Here is a 20,238-nt window from a genome sequence, read left to right as displayed (position 1 = left end):
CGCTCAACTATCAGGCCTAGCAGGCACACAAACCACATTCAAGCATTTCTTGAGGTGTACAAGAAAATTGAAGACTTGGCCTCCCATGATCAGCCATGTGAGCATCTCATTGAGCATCATTGACGGCTAGCAAGGAGATAGTGTGTTTGTGTTTCTTTCACATTCATTTATTTTTACTTGGAAATTTTGTTTCATTGGATTTTTGGTTGTATTTTGATCATTTTGTTAATTTGGATTATTTCTTGTACTTGGATTAATGTTTTTTAATAATATTTTCTGAATTATCCAATTGTTTCATCTAAATGGAGTATATACTAGAAACAAGAAAACATAAAAAAATATGAAACATGCATTATGGCGATTTCGTGTTTGCATGCAGCCTCTAAGAAATTATGGAGCGTGCTCCATACACATTATGGAGTTACTAGTGATGTGACCCCTATATGCCACTGATCATTTCTTTTGGGCATGCAACTGGTAACCATTTTTTAGTAGTGTAACTCGGTAGCATTGTCAGGCCTACAATCGAAAAGGTGACACGAGAGACCCAGCGGCAGGGCAGAGCCAGCACATCACCACCACCATCATCACTGCAACACACTACAGGGAAATCAGTCTATCACAACAACAAGTTGTTGCAATAAATCCAAAATAGTGGCTGTCAGGTCTATAGCCATGCACGATGGTGTAGCACACATAGAGGCACAGAGCCAGAAGAACAACTATGGAGGAAGAATGCACGCGTAGACGATGCCATGGTAATGATGGGCTAGGGCGGTCGGCTACGTCAACGCCGTGGCGACGAAGGTGAGGCGGGCTGTGCGGGCTTGATCCGGGTGATGTGGGGCTCGGCAGCATCCGACGATGACTTCACATCAAGGAGAAGACCCACGATGAAGGGCGTCATGGTGACCGAGGTGACAAGGCAAGCGGCGGCACTACCAGGGAAATGCTTATACACAGGAGCTCACCAGTAGCGTTTTTACAAAAGAAGCGCTACTGCTACACGAGCGCTGCTAATATGAGCATAGCAGTAGCGCTGAAGCTAGAAAATGCGCTGCTACTAAAACAGACAGACCGTTTCAGGTATGCTAGGGATACTAGTAGCGCTCATGCATAGAAAGCGCTACTACTATTGATCTTAGCAATAGCGCTTTTTCCCTGACCAGCGCTACTGATAAATTCAGTCCCCTCCTAATAAGATCAAAGTTTAGTCCCACCTCACTCCGCAAACAGAATTTTTACCACCTTAAATATGGTGCTTCTCAAACCATCACAACCGCTTGGTCTTCATTGAACTCTATGTGTAGGATCTGTGGCTGCAATAGGAGAACCGGACAAGATTCCTATTGACAATTTATATTCTACACAAAAGATCATTGATGACCAATGTATTTTTGAATTTTTTTACATGCTTAGCGTTAGCAGTAGCGCGTTTTTACAGAGAGCGCTACTGCTATAGATTTTAGCAGTAGCGCTTTTACGGACAAGCGCTACCACTAAGGGCCCTTATCCAAACCGGCCCGCGCGCGTCCTCTCACTCTCCCCCTCACACTCTCTCGATCGCCTCTGTCGCCTCCGTCGCCGTCGCCACCGTCCTCCTCCGTCGACGTCCTCCTCCTCCGTCATTGCCATCCTCCTCCCCCCCAAGGTCCCTCCCTCCTCCTCCTCACACTCTCTCATCGCCTCTGTCGCCTCCGTCGCCATCGCCGTCGTCGCTGCCGTCGTCCTCCCTCCGTCCCTCCTCCTCCGTCGTCGTCATCCTCCTGCCCCCAAGGTCCTCCCTCCTCCTCCCCCCTCTCCGCCGGCGGCCCTCTCCTCCTCCTCCCTCCTCCTCCCCCTCCTGCTCTCTCCTCCTCCCCCTCAAATTTAAATAAGTAATTTGAATAGAATAAAATATGCAATTGAAAATAATAAGTAAATGTAGGTATTTTGAATAGAATAGGAAATTTTTAGAAAATTTGAATAGAATAAAATATGAAATTGAAAAAAGAATAAGTAAATGTAGGTCTTTTGAATAGAATAGGAAATTATTAGAAAATTTGAATAAGTAAATTTGAATAGAATAAAATATGAAATTGAAAAGAATAAGTAAATGTAGGTCTATTGAATAGAATAGGAAATTTTTAGAAAATTTGAATAAGTTCATTTGAATAGAATAAAATATATGAAATTGTAAAGAATAAGTAAATGTAGGTCTTTTGAATAGAATAGGAAATTTTTAGTAAATGTAGGTTTTTGTTTATATTTTGATTTAGGGTTTTCACTAAGTCCTAAGACGAGGATAATAATGTTTGTGTTTATATTTTGTTTTTGTAGAAATCAAGGAACCCCTGCATCATCCCTGTCGCGTCCCCATCATCGACCACCTCCGACCTCGAGGTGAGACCAGCCAAATCCCCATGTCGATGATGATGTAGATGTTTTGATAGTTGTAGTAGAGATAATTTTCATGGAATATGATGGAGATTTAGATATGTGATATGTAGTGTTCTGTGTAGTAATAGTGCTTGCCCAAGTGGCCTATGTTTGCAGGGTACACCTCACAGTGGCCTATGTGTTTGCCGGAGTGTTGATTCATTTCTATTCCGGCAAATTTCAGGCGCCTAATATGTCCTATTTTAGCAAAAGGTCATGCCGGATTTTTCCGTGAATTTAAGCATGACTTGTGCTAGAATATGTAGGAAATATCGAGTGCCCGGATTTGCTAGAAAGAGAATTAAATGAAATTTTGAGTTCACTTTAAGTCTGTCGGGGCTCCATACATGACAGTCAAAAAATCAGTGAGGAAGAGTCTCCACCATATATGAGAGAAGAAGAATGCCGACTGTTGTCGTGGGGGTCGCTTCTCCTTCTTCTCTTTGTGCTAGACCTTTGTGATGCACTAGGGGAAGAAGGAGTAGCGACCATCATCGACGGTCGAAAAATCGGTGAGGGAGTGTCCACCATATATGAGAGAAGAAGAATGCCGACTGTTGTCGTGGGGGTCGCTTCTCTTTCTTTTCCTTGTGCTAGATATTTGTAATGCACTAGGGAAAGGAGGAGAAGCGACCATCACCGATGGTCGCAATATCAAAGAGGGAGTGCCCCACCATATACGTGAGATGAGAGTTTAGGAAGGAAGACTTGACAGACCTAAGGTCAACCCATTGCATATTGAGTAAATAGTGATATGTGTGTTGAGTTTCCTGGTAGTTGCCTTCGATTGATTTTCAATTAATGTTTCACCTATAAACATAGGAAATGTCTGACTATGAAAAGGATTTCGGTATGTGCGAATACTGTGAAGATGAGCGCGGCATGTGCGACAGACATTTCCTAGTTGATGGTAGGCGCTTCAGCATCAAGCTGGATGAGAACTTCGAAGTGGATACAGTAAGTCACAACGACAAGTCTTTTTTCGTAATTAAGCATGACTTTTGCTTCTTTTGCTTCAACTTATAATTTTAATTTTTTACTATTCTACTAGCGTATCCCCTGCCATGCAATAATTTTTGTCTTGGATAAGATTAGTTTCAGTCCTACGAAAACTATGGAGGTAAAGAGAGTTCACTTGAGGACTGAGCATGGTTATACTTTTGCCGCAAAATTATATAATGCAGACACCTACACCTATTTTGAATGCAAAAATTGGAGAGCACTATGCAAGGCTTATGCATTTGAGCCTGATATGCTTATCACCTTTGATATTCGTCCGAAAGATGATATTGAAGATAATATCGACATCTGGGTTGATGTGCAGACGCCTCTAGTTCTACCATTATGTGAGTATCTCAACCATATTTATGTCTTGGATATTGTTTATTCAAAAATAGTTGACAACTAGTTTCTATTGACATCTTATTTCCATTCAAGAAAACAGGTCCGGCGCTTGGTAGACATGACCTACTACTGTCCCGGGGCTGAACTAAACTGCGAGGAGATAAGTCATTATGTTTCATGGCTTGAGGATCTTGATACTGTCAAGACAAATTATTTTCCTGAACTTCAAAATCTTAGTACTCAAAACATGCGACCAATAGCGTGTGTATTAAACTACGGTCACATCTATTTAGGAAAGATGGCAAGATTTTTTCTATTTGTCCTCGGTGCATCTTTTGCATACATTATTTTTAAGCTAAACTTCATTACTAAGTATGTTACTACGATGTTCTTCAACAGGGACTCCCGATGATAGTTGTGCCTAATTGGATCGAGGCTAAAGGTCGCATGAAAATGGTTAGCTTACGGCCAAGACATCCTACATTGCACATGAGTGCATTCAGGATTTCTAAAAGCGAGCAAGTCTGAATAGTCAAAGACTGGAGCAAAATTGTGAAGGATCGCAGAGAAGTACTTGGGGGCAGCAATCAAAAGCGCAGCCCACAATTAGGAGACGGGTTCATCTGCATGCTCCAATATGATGAATCAGGAGTGTTACACATGTTCTATGCTATTTTACCTTAAAGAGAGTAGAATGAGTGATTAGCTAGCTAGAATGAGTTTGAACATGATGATGTGCTACACTATGACTATGATGATTAAATAGCTAGTGTTGGTGGTAATGACTATGATGATTATTATTAGTTAGTGTTGGTGGTGATTAGATAGCTACCGTAGCTAGTGTTAATGGTGATTAGCTAGATAGAATGAGTTTGAAGATGATGATGTGTGCTACACTATGACTATGATGATTAAATAGCTAGTGTTGGTCGTAATGACTATGATGATGATTAAATAGCTTGTGTAGGCGGATTAGATTCAAGTGGAGGCAACATGTGGTGCACCACATGTTGCCTCCACTTGAACCTAATCCACCTTAGTATATACAACAGTGTGTGAAATGAAGGTGGATTAGGTTCAAGTGGGACACATGTTTTTTTGAGAACTTGTACAGTGGGAGAGGCTCCCACTGTGATCGTATTACTCAAAAAGTAAGGTACACTGTACAACCCATATTTACAAGCATCTCATCCACCACTTTGGGGGAGAGTGTGATCTAACCAAGTCCTAGACTAACTAGTGGGGTGGAAGGTTGTTTACAAAAGAGAGAATAAAGTCTCTCAAGTCTACTCTTGTTCTGTGTTGGAGGAGGGTGAAATCTTGCTTGAACCTATCAAGCCAGTCGTGGTATGTTGGAGGGATGCCTCTGAAGTGTTTGTTATTCCTTTCTTTCCATATGCTCCAAGCTGCTTGTAAGAAGATTTCCATGAACAGGGGTTTGTTCCAATCATTAGAGGCCTTACTTATCCAGTGCAGCCTGGAGCCAGATTCTTCCCACATGATCCCTAGTTTGGACCAACAGTATTTGCTGAAAGGGCATTGGTAGATCATGTGTTCCACATCCTCTTCAACTTGCTGATTGCATAAGAGGCAGCTGAAGTCCTCTCCGATGTTGTAGTGCCTTCTCTTGAGCATGTTGCGAGTGTTTAGTCGGTCAGAGAGTAGCAACCATCCAAACATCTTGATTTTTAGCGTGACTTTGGACTTCCACACCCAGTGGTAGGATTGGTGGGCCTTCACATCCCGAAAGTTGAATTTGTAGTATTTATTAGCTTTGAGGTCTTTCGAACCCCAACAATATACCCACATGTCATGTGTGTGAGAATCCTCAAGATTACCGATGTGTAGCACTTTTTGTTGCAGGTCACGGACTTATCCATGTGCTTGCACCGAAAGGGGAAGATGAAACGTTTCATGGAGGGAGGTGGATCCCAAGAAATCTTTTACAGAGATATCCTCATTTAATGCAAAGGAGAAGGCCCGCGGGTGTGATTCTTCCAGCACAGATTCCAACCATAGATCTTTCCACATAAGAACCGTGTCTCCCACATGTACAATTGCCCTGGATATTCCTCGATATATTGGTGTGAGTTTCAGCACGTCTCTCCACCAGAATAATCCGCATGGATCCGACGCGTGTGGGATCTTGTGCGTGTAGTATGTTGTCCATATCAACTCCACCCAAGGCAAGTCATGGTGGTTGTAAAATTTGTGCAGATATTTGAGGAGGAGGGCCTCGCTTTGGACATGGAGATTGATGATACCGAGACCACCACTTTGTTTTGGTCGGCAAACCATGTCCCAAGCCGCAAGGGAGTTACATTTATCTCCTTGCTCCATTTTTTTGTCCAAAGGCACTTTCCTCTGAGTTTATCAAGCAGCTCTAGAATCTTCGGTGGGAATTTGAGGGTGCAGAGAGCGAATATGGTGAGCGAAGTGATCATCGTGTTGAGGAGCGACAACTTTGCACCATATGACATCAATGTTAGAGTGCTGGTCATTCTTCTTTCCATCGTGCAGACTAGAGGCATAAGATCTTGGACCGTAGGTTTGGTTATTCCGAGAGGCAATCCCAAGTACGTGAAGGGCATAGAGCCTACCTTACAGCCGAAGATGGAGGCGATGTCATTGTAGCAATTGGGCTCGCAGTTGATTGGGATTAAGGTGGACTTGTGGAAATTAATTTTTAAACCAATGGAAGTAGCATAGTCTGAAAGAATGCCCTTGATTGTCCTGGCTTGTTCAGCGGAAGCTGGAAGTAGAATAATTGTGTCGTCGGCATATTGGATCACAGGGTAATCATGCTGGTTTGGTCTCTGAAACGGTAGCTGAATTTGGCCTTGTCGGAACGCGTCATTAATAGCAGCTTGTAGAAGGTCAGCTGCAAGAACGAAGATGAGGGGTGATAAAGGGTCACCTTGACAAACACCACATTTGCAGAGGAATTGTCGACCTGGAACATTGTTAAGGAGGACTGAAGATTTGCCGGATAAGAAGATACATTTGATCCAATTCAGCCATTTGGCGTCAAACCCCATGTGCTCCATAATTTTAATCATGGCATCATGCTCGATTGTGTCGAATGCTTTGGCGAAATCTAGTTTGAGCAAGACAATCTTCTGTTTCGTAGTTTGGCATTGATGTATGTACTCGAATGCCCAGGCCAAACAATCTTGTATGGATCTACCTTTGATGAATCCGTACTGATTTCGATGGACAATTTTAAGAATGAGCTTTTGGAGCCGATTTGCGAGCAGTTTCGTGATTACCTTGAGGCAGCAGTTGAGTAAAGTAATTGGCCGAAAATCAGAACTGTCTCAGGTGATCGAACTTTGGCTATGAGTATAATAAATCCATCATTAATGCTTTCAAGATTGAGGCCACCCTCATAGAATTGATTGCAGAGTTCATAAAAGTCCTCTTTAATTAGGTGCCAGCATTTTTTCAGAAATAAACCGGTGAAGCCATCCGGACCAGGTGCTCGGTCAGCCGGCATTTCCTTGATGACAGCATCTATTTCATTCGTGGTGAAAGGCATTGTCAGCTGATCCAGACCCTCTACCTTTTTGATGATGTTTTGCAAGTTAAATTTCATTTGGAATTAACCGGATTTTCCCAGTCTCTCTTTGAATGCTTGGTATATGATCGCCTCTTTGCTTGCATGATCAGTGGGACACATGTTGCCTCCACTTGAACCTAATCCACCTTCATTTCACACATTGTTGTATATACTAACTACTCATGGTCATAAAATCATACGATGAAAATATTGTATATAAAACATATACAAATACAGCGAAAATAAGCTGCAATTAGAAAAACTAAGCAGTAGCGCTTTTCAGAAGAAACGCTACTGCTACATACCTCTATCAGCATCACTTTTCCAACAAGAGTGCTACTGCTAACTAGGTGTATCAGTAGCGTTGCTAAACCAGCGCTACTGCTGCCAGTTAGTTGTAGCGCCTTAGTGGTAGCGCTGGTACAAGCGCTACTAGTAGCTCTAAAACCAAGCGCTACTAGTAGCTCTAAAACCAGCGCTACTACTAGGGTTTCCCCTAGTAGTGCGGGGTAGATCTGGGTGACGTAGAGGGACTCTCGATGTCGGGCGGAATAGGATGGGAGGAAGAGGAACGGCAGCTAGGTACGTGAGTGGTGGCGAAGATTTGGTTGAGAAGCGCTCAATAGTGATACAAAGGGAGGGGAGGGAGGGAGGGAGGGGAGTGTTTGAGTTAGGGAATGGGCGGACAGCGGGTCGAGCGGTTATAAAGCCCCTTCAGGTCACCGCTGGAAATTTAGCAAGGTGGCCGGTCAATGGGGTCACCACTCATGGGCCGAACTTGGCAACCGATCACAAATTGCGATCAATCAGTGATATGGCCACCTGAGAAAAAGGTGAACTACAATCAGTGACAAGTCATCTAGTGGTCCATCAGTGTTGACTAACCTACATAGCCTTCGATGTTTCAATACTTATCTCTCGTTGTGGTCTCGTCAGTGCGACTGTCACCAATGACAAATATTCACTAACCAGTCACTGTTGATGCATCAATCGTAACGTTATTTGTAGTAGTAATCTTTCTCAACGGTCAAAAGTACATCTAGATAGTAGTTTGCCAAATGCGCAACGTGATGTCATGTATGGATTAGTGGTAGGAGAAAATAGACAAGCAACCGTTAAATCACTAGTAGAAAAAGGCCCATTTGTTCCGGTTCCAGAGGCCCATTTGTTCCGGTTCCGGAACCAGTACTAAAGCCGTTGGAGTAGAGGAATAAATCATGTGCAAATTGTGAAACTATCTGATACTCCGCGCGTTGCTGCAGAGGCGGTCATAGTATATTTCAATATAATTTGTTTTATAAAACATGAATATTTGAATATTTATTAGTGTATAAATTAAAACTAAAATTAATACTATATACTGCATTTGATCATTGTGTATTTGAAAAATATTTATGAATAATACGAGAAGCATAATATAGTGAAAAAGTTTTCCCATGCATGTTGTGGTGGTCCCTCGATAAGGTGACATTGTGGTGAGATAAGATGTGTACATGTTGAGATAAATAGAGTAGTGGGGATCAACTAATAACGAAAAACTGTTTTTCATGCATGTGAGGTGGTCCTTGCATGATGTGGCATGTGTGACGAGGTGACATGTGTACATGTTGAAACAAATAGAAGTAGTGGTGATCAACTGCTAGATATGTACAATTAGACATAGTACTATAATTGTAAGCTCAATTAACCAGCAGTTTTGATATGAATGCAAACAAGAGGGAATAGTTAGTTGTTGGTATTTTAACTTGGAAATGATTTTTTGTTTGCCAGGAATTTGGAAATTACTTCATACTATATTGATGGGTGACAGTTAGAGCAACATGTTTCTTGTGTGATGTGATGACAAGGACCGGCTGGAGGGCCTATTTAAGGCTTCATACACAGTGGAGAGCATATCTATGATGTAAGAGTTTTCCTCTAGATGATCAGTGTCCGAATCATGTTTCTGCTACTTAACTTTGTTATGTAACTGAGATTTGTATATTGAGATATTGGAGGAACTACCAGACATTTGCAAAGCAGCCATGGCTACTAAGATCATGATTCTGCTTCTTCTCCAGCTCCTCGCTTCTCAGAGTCCACCACCCCTTACTTTCAACCTGCACAAGCAGAGTATCGAGGAGCTTCACGAAGCGATGGAGCGGGCGTTGGCTCCTTCCTTTCCAGCGGTTCGTCAGGCGAAGTGGATACTCGTCCACGCGGACGGCCAGCAGGCTCTCGTCTCCTTGATGACTACAACGGCAGACGACCTGCAGGCTGGCCGCATCCCGGCCATGAAGGCCAAAGCTGTTGCCGTGCACTTTCACGGCGTAGGTGAGGAGGAGGTCGGTGAGTTTCGCCAGGTGTATAGTGATGTCTAATTACCCCAAAGCTCGCATGTGTCTGTCGTTTGTACGTTATCGATGCTTCATCCTTAGGGCCTTGTTCGGTTAATCCTCTCCCCAAGAGGATTGGAGGGGATTGGCGAGGATTGGGACATATTTTGACTTACAAGTGGTTTAAATCCTCCTCAAACCTCTTCAATCCACACGGATCCACGCTCAACCGAACAAGTCCTAGAGCATCTACAGTCGCACACACACCAAGTCCGGGCCATCAAACATCCGCGGACGTGCCCGGGTTCGCCCACGGGCAGTGACTGGTCGCACCTTAAATTTTCCTTTGCATAACAGGACACTTCAATTAGCAAACCTCAAATCCATAAAAACACATGCAACGTAACATGAACGATGCACCAAAAATCGTCCGGCTACTACATCAGGACAATAGATTTAGTAAAGGAAGGCCTGTAACATGTTGATGCCATCAGACTACCAAAAATTGTCATGCTCTACCTACATACTAGCTATGGAGAAGATCATCCATGGCTGCCATTTTCCTTCCCGGCGCCCTTGCTGTCTTTCTTGCGAAGTAGCGCTCGATAACACAAAATGGATCAAGCCGGATCTGCTCGTTCCTAGCTAATGAAAGTGGACTTTATATTGTTTTTTCTGCGGGGAGAAGTTTATATTGTTCTGATGGCCGTCATGGATAAAGTACTAGTAGATTATCTAACAAATGCAAGGTCGGGGCCAAAGCAGAGGAGGAAACAAAGGACGAATCCCGTCTGATTTACTTACAACCGTTTTTGTAGTTGATGTACAACCGTATTTGGTTTACCAATACTAGGATTTAAATACTTTAACCCGAAAAACTTCTACAGGAAGTATATTTGTGGGCGACAGCAATTTTTAACTTGCATGACGAATCTCCCGTAGAGTTAACAATTTTGCCCTACTACTATGCTGGTTCATTCGTTGATATGACTTGTTATTTAATTTGAGTTCTGGCAGAGCATCAGAAACTAGACATGATTCAGATATCTTATGCCGCGAGATACACATATTTAGCATTTGTCAGTCCGTTGTAAGACCTGAATGGGTCATTATTCCATTGGGTTGGGTCTACTCTTCGTCATGCGGTTGGCGTTGCCCAACTACAAAGCCATTCATACTGATTTTTTTTCCAATAACCATATTGTCACTTGTATGCAAGTAGCTCTACTATGTCACACAATTTTGTTTTGTACTCACACGACAAAGAAATAATAACAGCTCCTGAATGCATGTTAAAAAGTTAATACATGTCACATGCTTACCTGGATGGAGAAAGATCCTAACAAAGACTGCAGTAGATATAAGCCAGACCTATATGTATATACTCGATCACCTGTCTTGCCTTAGTTAGGGCATTTCTAACCGGTCCCAATAAATAGTGGAGGAACCGGCCGAGTAAACCCTTAGTGGAGTATATTTGCTCAACTAAGTTTTGACCGGACCTAGCCAATCCCCTATATATAGCGGAGTAATTTTTTTTTCTAAACTTTACAATTCTAATATACATTGCAACTACATATTAGCACACATATAGAAACTAAACATAATATGAATGTTCAAGCAAATCACGAATATAGTATACACACCAAATTTAAAGACTACAAACCGAATTATTCAAATTTGAACACACCAAATGGTCCAAATGTATCGAAAAACATGTGATAAAATAACAGGACTCACTATGACGTTGCCAGTGATGCTTAATAAGATTTTCTTGGAGTTGAGCAGGAACATGTCGGTTCTCAATCTTGCGATGCTCTTCAAGGAATGCCAGGATCCTGTTCATATATTACTCTGCCTCAACTGGAGTCCCATTGGTGATGTACCAAAAGTTCTCAGGCAGATCCCTCTTGTCTTCAATGATGATGTTATGAAATATGATGCAACAAGTCATGATCCGCCATAGAACCTTGGAGCTCTAGTACTCGGTAGGGACACGAACAATTACAAAGCGCTTCCGAAGCACACCGAAGGCTCTCTCCACATCTTTGCTAGCAGCTTCTTGACATTGGATAAAGTGAATATTTTGTTTTGACCAAGGCGGTCCATTGTGGATAGATGCCATCCGCAAGGTAGTAACCCATCAAGTAGTTGTGCCCATTGACCGAGTATTTGCAAGAAGGAGCATCTCCTGTAATAAGCCTAGAGAATAGTGGTGATGTTGGCAGCACATTCAAGCATTGTGAGAACCAGGCAAACCAAAGAATGAATGCCATATCCAATGATCGTTTGTTGCAACTACCTCAAAAATGATCGTTGGATTGTTGGTGTGGCTTTTGTACTGACCCTTCCACTCTGCAGGAAAATTCTTCCATGTCCAGTGCATAAGTCGAATTATCCAAGGATCCCTGGCCATACTCTTGCTTCACTCTCTATCATCAGCCTCTGGGTATCTTCCTTTGCGGGTGCTCTCAAGTACGCTGGGCCAAAGACAAAGATCACTGCTTTAGTGAACCTTCGAATGGCCTTCAAGATTGTGTCTTCAACAATGTGGACATAATCGTCAACTACATCGGCCGAACAACCATATACCAAGACTCGAATAGCCGCAATGCACTTCATCAGTGGGCTTGCACTTATCTCTGTACTTGCATTTCTTCGAAGCTTCAACCAGTCGTCATACCTCTCAACCGTTTTTGCAATGGTCAGAAAAAGAATTGTTTGCATCTGAAAAGCGCCATCAAAAGCACTACTCGGGATAGGTTGGATTTGGATCAAAGTACTCTCTCATGATCTTGGCATGACCCTCCACTCTATCACGATTGATGTGTATGCGGCCAAACTGTGATCCTCTCCTAGGCTGCCGAATATCATCATTGAGAATCATGCCTAAAACGGTGTCAAAGTCATCGTCGTCTTCACGAAGAGTCCTCGAAGACCATCTTCCTCAACCTCTTCATCTACAATTCAAACGGCTGCGTTCAAACCGAATGGCTCGGTCGAAACGAACAAAAAACCTCACATAGGCAATTCATCGAACACTTGTGGTGCGGTGGTGGTGCATCGGCCGGCCGGTGTTGTTTAAACCGAACTGGTGGGCAGCGACGCGTGCGAATGACCTGCAGCAGTGTGCAAGCAAGGTGAGATGCGGAGGCCGACAAAAAATGAAGAAGCTTCGAAGCAATCCGGCGAATCGGCTATGGCGACAGCGACGGCGATGGGGGACGAACGGGCTCGACGTCGGGCAAAAGGACGACGGGGGCCAAGGAAGGCACGAGGTAGAGGCAGGGCCGATGGGAGGTCGCCGGGAGGCGCGCCGGCGAAGCTATAGTGGCGGGGGGGGGGGGGGGGGGGGCGACGCGAGGGAGGGGCGGGATTTATACTCGAAATCGCAACGACCAAGTATATTTAGGGAAAGGATAGGCACCGGAGGACATTTTTTACTCTACTACGGCGGATTGGGGATCGGTTAGGTGTGTGTTAGATAAGTAAAACCAACTTTTTACTCCTCTAACGCTTAGGGATGGCACCCGCAGGGTATGGGTACGGGTGGAGCTACCCCATACCCTTACCTGTCCGCCCTGAGTTTACCCATCACCCATACCCATACCCATACCCGTCAAGGGTACAATTTTTTTCCATACCCGTCACCCGACAGGGTATATGGGTACCCGCGGGTAAAAACACCCGCATTTAAAACACATCAATTGAGTAGAAAATAGTTGTAAAAAGCAAGATATAATCATAAATTATTAATAGCAACACATTTTAAACAACAATGTACAACAACATATTCTCATAAACAAAAATACTTGCCTATAAAGTGACATATAAAAACGTTAAACAAGAACACATAATCATAAATAACAACACATATGCATACACTTTAAGTTCACGAAATCATGATAAATTACAGAGATAATTTGAATACACATTAGAGTTTTTACCTAGTGTGATTAGGAGGGGAAATGAATACATTGGGATATTAACGGAAACCCACCTGTCAACATTTTAGATGGGTACGTAGGCATGGGTTATACGATCCCATACCCATACCCTCTCTACCCGATGGGTATGATATTTTCCCATTTAAGTACCCATGGGTAATTTTTGTCCCATACCCTTACCCTAATAGGGTTTTTACCCACAGGGTACGCGGGTAATGGGTACCCATTGCCATCCCTACTAACGCTGGATAGGGGATCAGATAGAAATTCCCTTAGGATGCAAGTGAGTGTTATATGAGAGAGGTTTCAAATTTATTTTATCCTCTATTTTGTTTCTATCAATCTGTTTGAAATATCGGAAGAAAACAAAAGATCATGGTGAATCTTTAGCCCCGCTTCGGCCTCCTCCACTTCCTATGTCGTATGTCTCCCACGCAAACATGACGATAGAGAAAAAACGAGTACATCCCTCACTATCTGCCAAAAAATTTACATATTTGATATTCTAAAAAAAATTAAAATGTTGAAAGAACTGGAAAAATTCAAACAAAATTCATGCTTTTTTTAAATGATGAAAATCAAATGAAAGAAAAAATAAGATTGTGCTGGGAAAACCCGACAAAAATCTTATAGAAACGTTCAAAAACATGTTTCCACACGAAGGTGGTTTTGGGCCAGCCTGTTTACTTCTCGCTCGCTCCGGTGTGTGCTATGTATAAAAACACTACCATTTCATGCCTTAAGCACCGAATACTTAATTTTGGTAAGGAGGGGCACTGGTCAAAGAAAGGAAGTGACAAAATGACTTAGGCCCTGTTTGTTTGGGCTTTTGCTTCTGCTTTTGCAGCTTTTTTACTTTGAACAAAAAGCCATAAAAGCTCCTAAATAGGTGCTTTTGGAGATTTTATGGCTTTTGATGAGTCAATATAACAATATTTGCCTCCAAAAGCTATAAAAGCTCCAAAAGCACCTATTTAGGAGCTTTTCTGGCTTTTTGGCAAAAGTGAAAAAGCTGCAAAAGCAGAAGCAAAAGCCCAAACAAACAGGGCCTTACTCATCTTCATGGCCTACCTTGTGCACCCATATCAACTCGGTCCTCTGGGGCATTTATCAAACCACTTGTTACATCGTTCAACAAGAGAGGATTGAGTTCCTCTGGGGCATTTATCAAACCACTTGTAAGCAAGAGCTCATGACCATACGAGCAAGCTCATGCCCTACTGAGTTACCTTCCCTACTCGCTCCGTTCGAAAATAAATGACGTGGTTTTAGTTGTCAGTTATTTTTGAACAAATGTAATATTATAATGTTCAAGAATAGTGCAAGGAAAGTCGCAAGCATAGTGATAAAATAAATCATCGAATGCTGCCGCGGTAAAACCTAGTGATAACAAAAGTCTCAATGACTTTCAGGTTGGCCGAGTTGTACACTGCAGTGTACGCACGACATGAATATAGAGTTGATTTAAGAAAAACATGAATGAATACAGAGTTTAGTTTTTTTTTTCTTTTGAGGGCAAATACAGAGTTTAGTTTAGAGCGAGTAAGCGCAACATAATAAGCCCAGCCCACCCACACTTTGCCTGTCTGCTTCTCCTCTTCACCGCCGAGGTCACCGAGGCCGGCCGGCCGCCACCGCCGCCACCCTTCCTCCAAGGCCGGCCAGCCGGACCGCCTTGTTATGTGGCTGCTGGCTGTGGCGCAGCGAATCTCCCACCTCACCACCACCGCCAGCACTGCCCTCCGTCCGTCCATGGCTGCGGCGACCTCCGGCGTCAGCAGGACCCAGCGCGGCGGCGGCGGCGGGCAACAACAACGGCGGCGATTCCCGCTTCTTCTCCTCCCGAGACGTCGGCCTCCAAGACCTTCCATCCCGGTTCCCGCTCAAGGTTCCCCTTCCCCTTCACTTGCTGGCTGCCCCCAAATCTCCGCTCTGTTCAAATATGTTTCTGCATTTGCTAGAATTTGTTTTAGCTTTTGTAGTATAATTTCACATCTATGACCCTCTTGCTGTAATGGGGGCAATGTGGATCAAATCAATTGGCCGAATATATTTACAGAACAGCTTGCAAAAGAGAGCAAGTGGGAAGACATTTAGCATCTGATAACAATCTTCTGCAATGCCAGAACAAAATTATCTTCCTGCCTGCAAGTGTACATTTTGTAATGGCAGCGCACGCAGCCTCAGACGGCTGTCGGTGCCTGCATCGCTAATGGTCAGCTTACATATTGTTCTTGTGATTGGCCCGATCGAGAACACATCTCAGGCTGTATGTACACAACAGTTGCATATTGTAAACATCCAGGTAAAATATTTTCAATAAATTTTAGGGAAGGGAGAATATATAGGGATGAAATCCAAGTGGATGGAGCCTTGATGATAAGAGGAAACAAATTATGCAACGCCGTCCAGACCGCTTCGTGTCGTGACTACACGACGGTGGGTAACATCAGCAGGGAGTTCGCCCTGACCCTCCCTTCCGCGCCCATCAAACCCACATCCCGCCTCCCACCACCGCCGTTGCCGTCCGCCGCTCACGGTACTCTGCTGACCCCCAATCTCCACTCTCTTCTGACCTTCCTTTTCTGTTGCATTGTTTCGTATTATGGAAAGAGCGAGAGAGGTGAGATGGGGCGGTTGAAATAGTATGCTCGTGAACTCCGTCTTGCCTTCAATGCTGCAACACGGTAGTTTACTGTCATCAAATATGTTCTGTTGAAATTTATTTTAGCTTTCGTCCTAGTCTGTACCCTGTATGCTGAAATATGTGATCCTCTTGCTGTGATGGTAGTGCATTTATCATGTTTGAAAGAACTCCATTTTCTGACCTGCTGTAATGGACGTTTTCTTGGGGTAGTGAAGTGCACATTGTCTCACATGGCCGTTGCTGCCTCGGTGTACCCGTTTGATTAATCTGAAACCTACATCCTAAATAGCACCCACTTGGTTTGTTTCTGTACCGTGTAAGGCTTGCTGATCTTGATCATCAGGCTATTGCTAGCTGTTTCTACGTTTGTTTGATGTGTCAACTGTCAACACCTTAAAATTCTATATTTAATCCTAAGAAGAACGCAGGAGTGTGTAACCGGTTAAAATGATTATCTATTTTCCTGCCTACAAGTGGAGGATTTCTTATTGAAGTGCAAATTGTCTCATATGTCCTTGAGTCCCTTGGTTTTAATTTAAAACCTGCATTGTTAAAATTTGTGTAAGCTTTTGTCCTAGTATGTATGATTCGACAACTATGATCCTCTTGCTGTAATCGTAGTGCTCTTGTCTCACATGGCTGTCGCTGTCTCGGTGTAGCCATTTGATTAATCTGAGACATGCATTGTTGATAACACCCACTTGGTTTGTTTGAGCACTGTGTATGGCTGGATGATCTCGGTCATCACGGCTATTGTTAACTGTTTCTAGTTTCTATGTTTGTTTGATGTGTCAACATTTTATAATTCTATGTTTAATCCTAACATCTTAGGATTGTGTACCTGATTAAAGTAATTATATTTTTGCTGCCTGCAAGTGCATGCTTTGGAATTGAAGTGCAAATTGTCTCATATGGGTGTCGGTGCCTCGCTTTAGCCATCTCACCATCTGACTAATTTAAAACCTTCATCATTAAAATTTATGTTAACTTTGTTCTAGTATGTATGATTTGAAATCTACGTTCCTCTTGCTGTGATGGTAATTCTCTTGTCTCACATGCCTGTCGTTGCCTCACACTTGGTTTATTTGTGTACCGTTTATGTCTGGATGATCTCAATCATCAGGGCCATTCCTAATTGTTTCGAGTTTCTACGTTTGTTTTATATGTCAACAGAATTAAATTCTACGTTTAATCCTAAGAAGAACGGAGGAGTGTGTAAACTTATTAAAATAAATTATATATTCAAGTGGACAATTTGTACTTGAAGTGCGCATTGTCTTTGGTGCCTCGGTTTTGCCATCTAATTCATTTGAAATATGCATCATATCGTTAATAACACCAATTGGTTTATCTGCACACCATTCTCTTCTCCATCCTGCACTATACTAGCTTGTGTTTTCTTGTATTTTGCATGTGTTGCGGGAGCTGTGAGCGTTACGATGGCGGAGCTGGTTGCCACCATGGCGATCCGGCCACTGGTGTGCATGCTGATGAACAAGGCGTCCAGCTCCCTCCTGGACCAGTACAAGGTGATGGAGCGAATGAAGAAGCAGCACAGGATTCTCAAACGCAAGCTTCCGGCCATCCTCGATGTCATCACCGACGCCGAGGAGCAGGCAACAGCACACAGAGAAGGTGCGAAAGCCTGGCTCCAGGAGCTCAAAATAGTGGCATATAAGGCAAATGAAGTCTTTGACGAATTCAAATACGAAGCACTCCGACGTGAAGCCAAGAAGAATGGGCACTGCAACAAGCTCGGCTTCGATGTAATCAAACTCTTCCCTACTCACAACCGTGTTGTGTTCCGTTACAAAATGGGTCGCAAGCTTTGCGAGATTCTACATGCCATCGAGGTACTCATAGTAGAGATGCAGGTCTTTGGGTTCAAGTACCAACCACAACCACCAGTCTCCAAGCAGTGGAGGCAAACAGATTATGTTATCATCGACCCAAGAGAAATTGCTGGCAGATCTAGAGGCAAAGATAAGAAGAATATTGTTGATACACTATTTGGTCAATCTACCAATGCAGATCTCACCATTGTACCCATTGTTGGAATGGGTGGCCTTGGCAAAACCACGTTAGCACAGCTCATATACAATGAACCTGAAATTCAGAAGCATTTCCAGTTGCTACTTTGGGTATGTGTCTCTGATACATTTGATGTGAACTCCCTGGCTAAGAGTATAGTTGAAGCATCTCCCAACAATAATGATGATACAGACAAACCACCACTCGAGAGACTTAAAAAATTGGTTAGTGGACAGAGGTTTCTCCTTGTACTGGATGATGTGTGGAACAGAGAGGTCTATAAGTGGGAAAGGCTGAAGGTCTGTCTTCAACATGGTGGGATGGGTAGTGCAATGTTAACAACAACTCGTGATAAACAAGTCAGCTGAAATTATGGGTGCAAGTAGAGCTTACAATCTCAATATTTTGGAGGATTGCTTCGTGAAGGAAATTATTGAGGCTAGAGCATTCAGTTCGGAGAAAGAAAAGCCTGTCGAGCTAAGCAAGATGGTTGATGAGATTGTAAGTAGATGTTCTGGCTCTCCTTTAGCTGCAACTGCACTGGGCTCTGTACTTCGTACCAAGACTAGCATCGAAGAATGCAAGGCTATATCATCTAGAAGCAACATTTGCACTTTGGAAACTGGAATTCTGCCAATATTAAAGCTTAGCTATAATGACTTGCCATCACACATGAAGCAATGCTTTGCCTTTTGTGCTGTATTTCCAAAGGATTACAAGATTGATGTGGACAAGCTGATCCGACTATGGATCGCAAATGGCTTTATCCCAGAGCACAAGGAAGATAGTCTTGAAACCATTGGAAAACGTATTTTCATTGAGCTTGCCTCAAGGTCATTCTTTCTGGACATAAAGGAAAGTAAGGACTTCGGGGGGTATTGTTCCATGAGGTATTATCCCAGAACTACATGTAAAATCCATGATCTCATGCATGATGTTGCAATATCTGTTATGGAAAAGGAATGTGTTGCTGGAACTAAGGAATCAAATCAAAACGAGTGGCTTCTAGATAATACTCGTCATCTATTTTTGTCGTGTAGAAATATAGAAGGTATTTTGAATCATTCTATGGAGAAACGGCCCCATGCTATCCAAACACTGTTATGCAATAATGTTGTCTGGAGCTCACTACACCATCTATCAAAGTACAACTCTATGCATGCCTTGCAAATCTGTGTGAGAACAGAAATATTTCTCCTGAAACCAAAGTATCTGCATCACCTGAGGTACCACTAGTAGAAAAAGGGCCATTTGTCCCGGTTCTTAAGGGCCTTTTGTCCCGGTTGTTGAACCGGGACTAAAGTGTCGTTACTAATGCCCTGGGCCTTTAGTCCCGGTTCTTACATGAACCGGGACAGATGGGCCTCCACGTGGCCCGTGCGGCGAGCCCAGTTAGAAGGCCCTTTGGTCCCGGTTGGTGGCACAAACCGGGACCAATAGGCATCCACGCGTCAGCAGCTGGCAGGAGCTGAGGTTTTTGTTTTTTTGAAAGGGGGGTGGTTTAGGGGGTTTTGGGTGGTTAATTTAGGTGTTTCATATATTGTGTTATCTAGCTAATTAATAGAGAGGAGTGTCCTCTCTTATTTCTGTGCTTGGTCGACGTACGCTACGTATTATATATACGTATAGAGAGGACTCGACACGCTAGCTAGTAAGCAAATGAAGGAAACAGAAGATCGTCATGAACATATGCATACAGAGAGAAGTGATATCGACCACCTCTCCTTCTTCGAGAGATTGGTCGAACAACAAGTTCTCGTATATCTATCCGACGCTACTGGCTACATATATACAATATAATTATCTCTTACAATATAATCTCCTAATTATATATGAACTCAGGGTCCACATGGTATTCTCCGTCTTTAGCGATCACGTGGTCAAGGAAGAATGCCGCCAATTCCTCTTGAATTGCTCGCATACGATCTAGTGGTAGGAGTTCATCCCGCATCCGAAAGATCTAATTTGAATAAGGGG

The 20,238-nt window shown here is 43.1% G+C and overlaps 1 pseudogene; it reads left to right on the top strand.

Annotated features, from left to right (window-relative positions):
- Window positions 1-17,131: 17,131 nt before the first annotated feature.
- LOC123156665 (putative disease resistance protein RGA4) overlaps window positions 17,132-20,238 on the top strand; it is a 55,571-nt pseudogene continuing 52,464 nt past the window's right edge.

This window comes from Triticum aestivum, chromosome 1D, assembly GCF_018294505.1.
Source record: "Triticum aestivum cultivar Chinese Spring chromosome 1D, IWGSC CS RefSeq v2.1, whole genome shotgun sequence".
In the NCBI taxonomy this organism is placed as follows: domain Eukaryota; kingdom Viridiplantae; phylum Streptophyta; class Magnoliopsida; order Poales; family Poaceae; genus Triticum; species Triticum aestivum.
The sequence above is the reverse complement of the archived record's forward strand: the minus strand, read 5'-3'. Positions and strand labels throughout refer to the sequence as shown.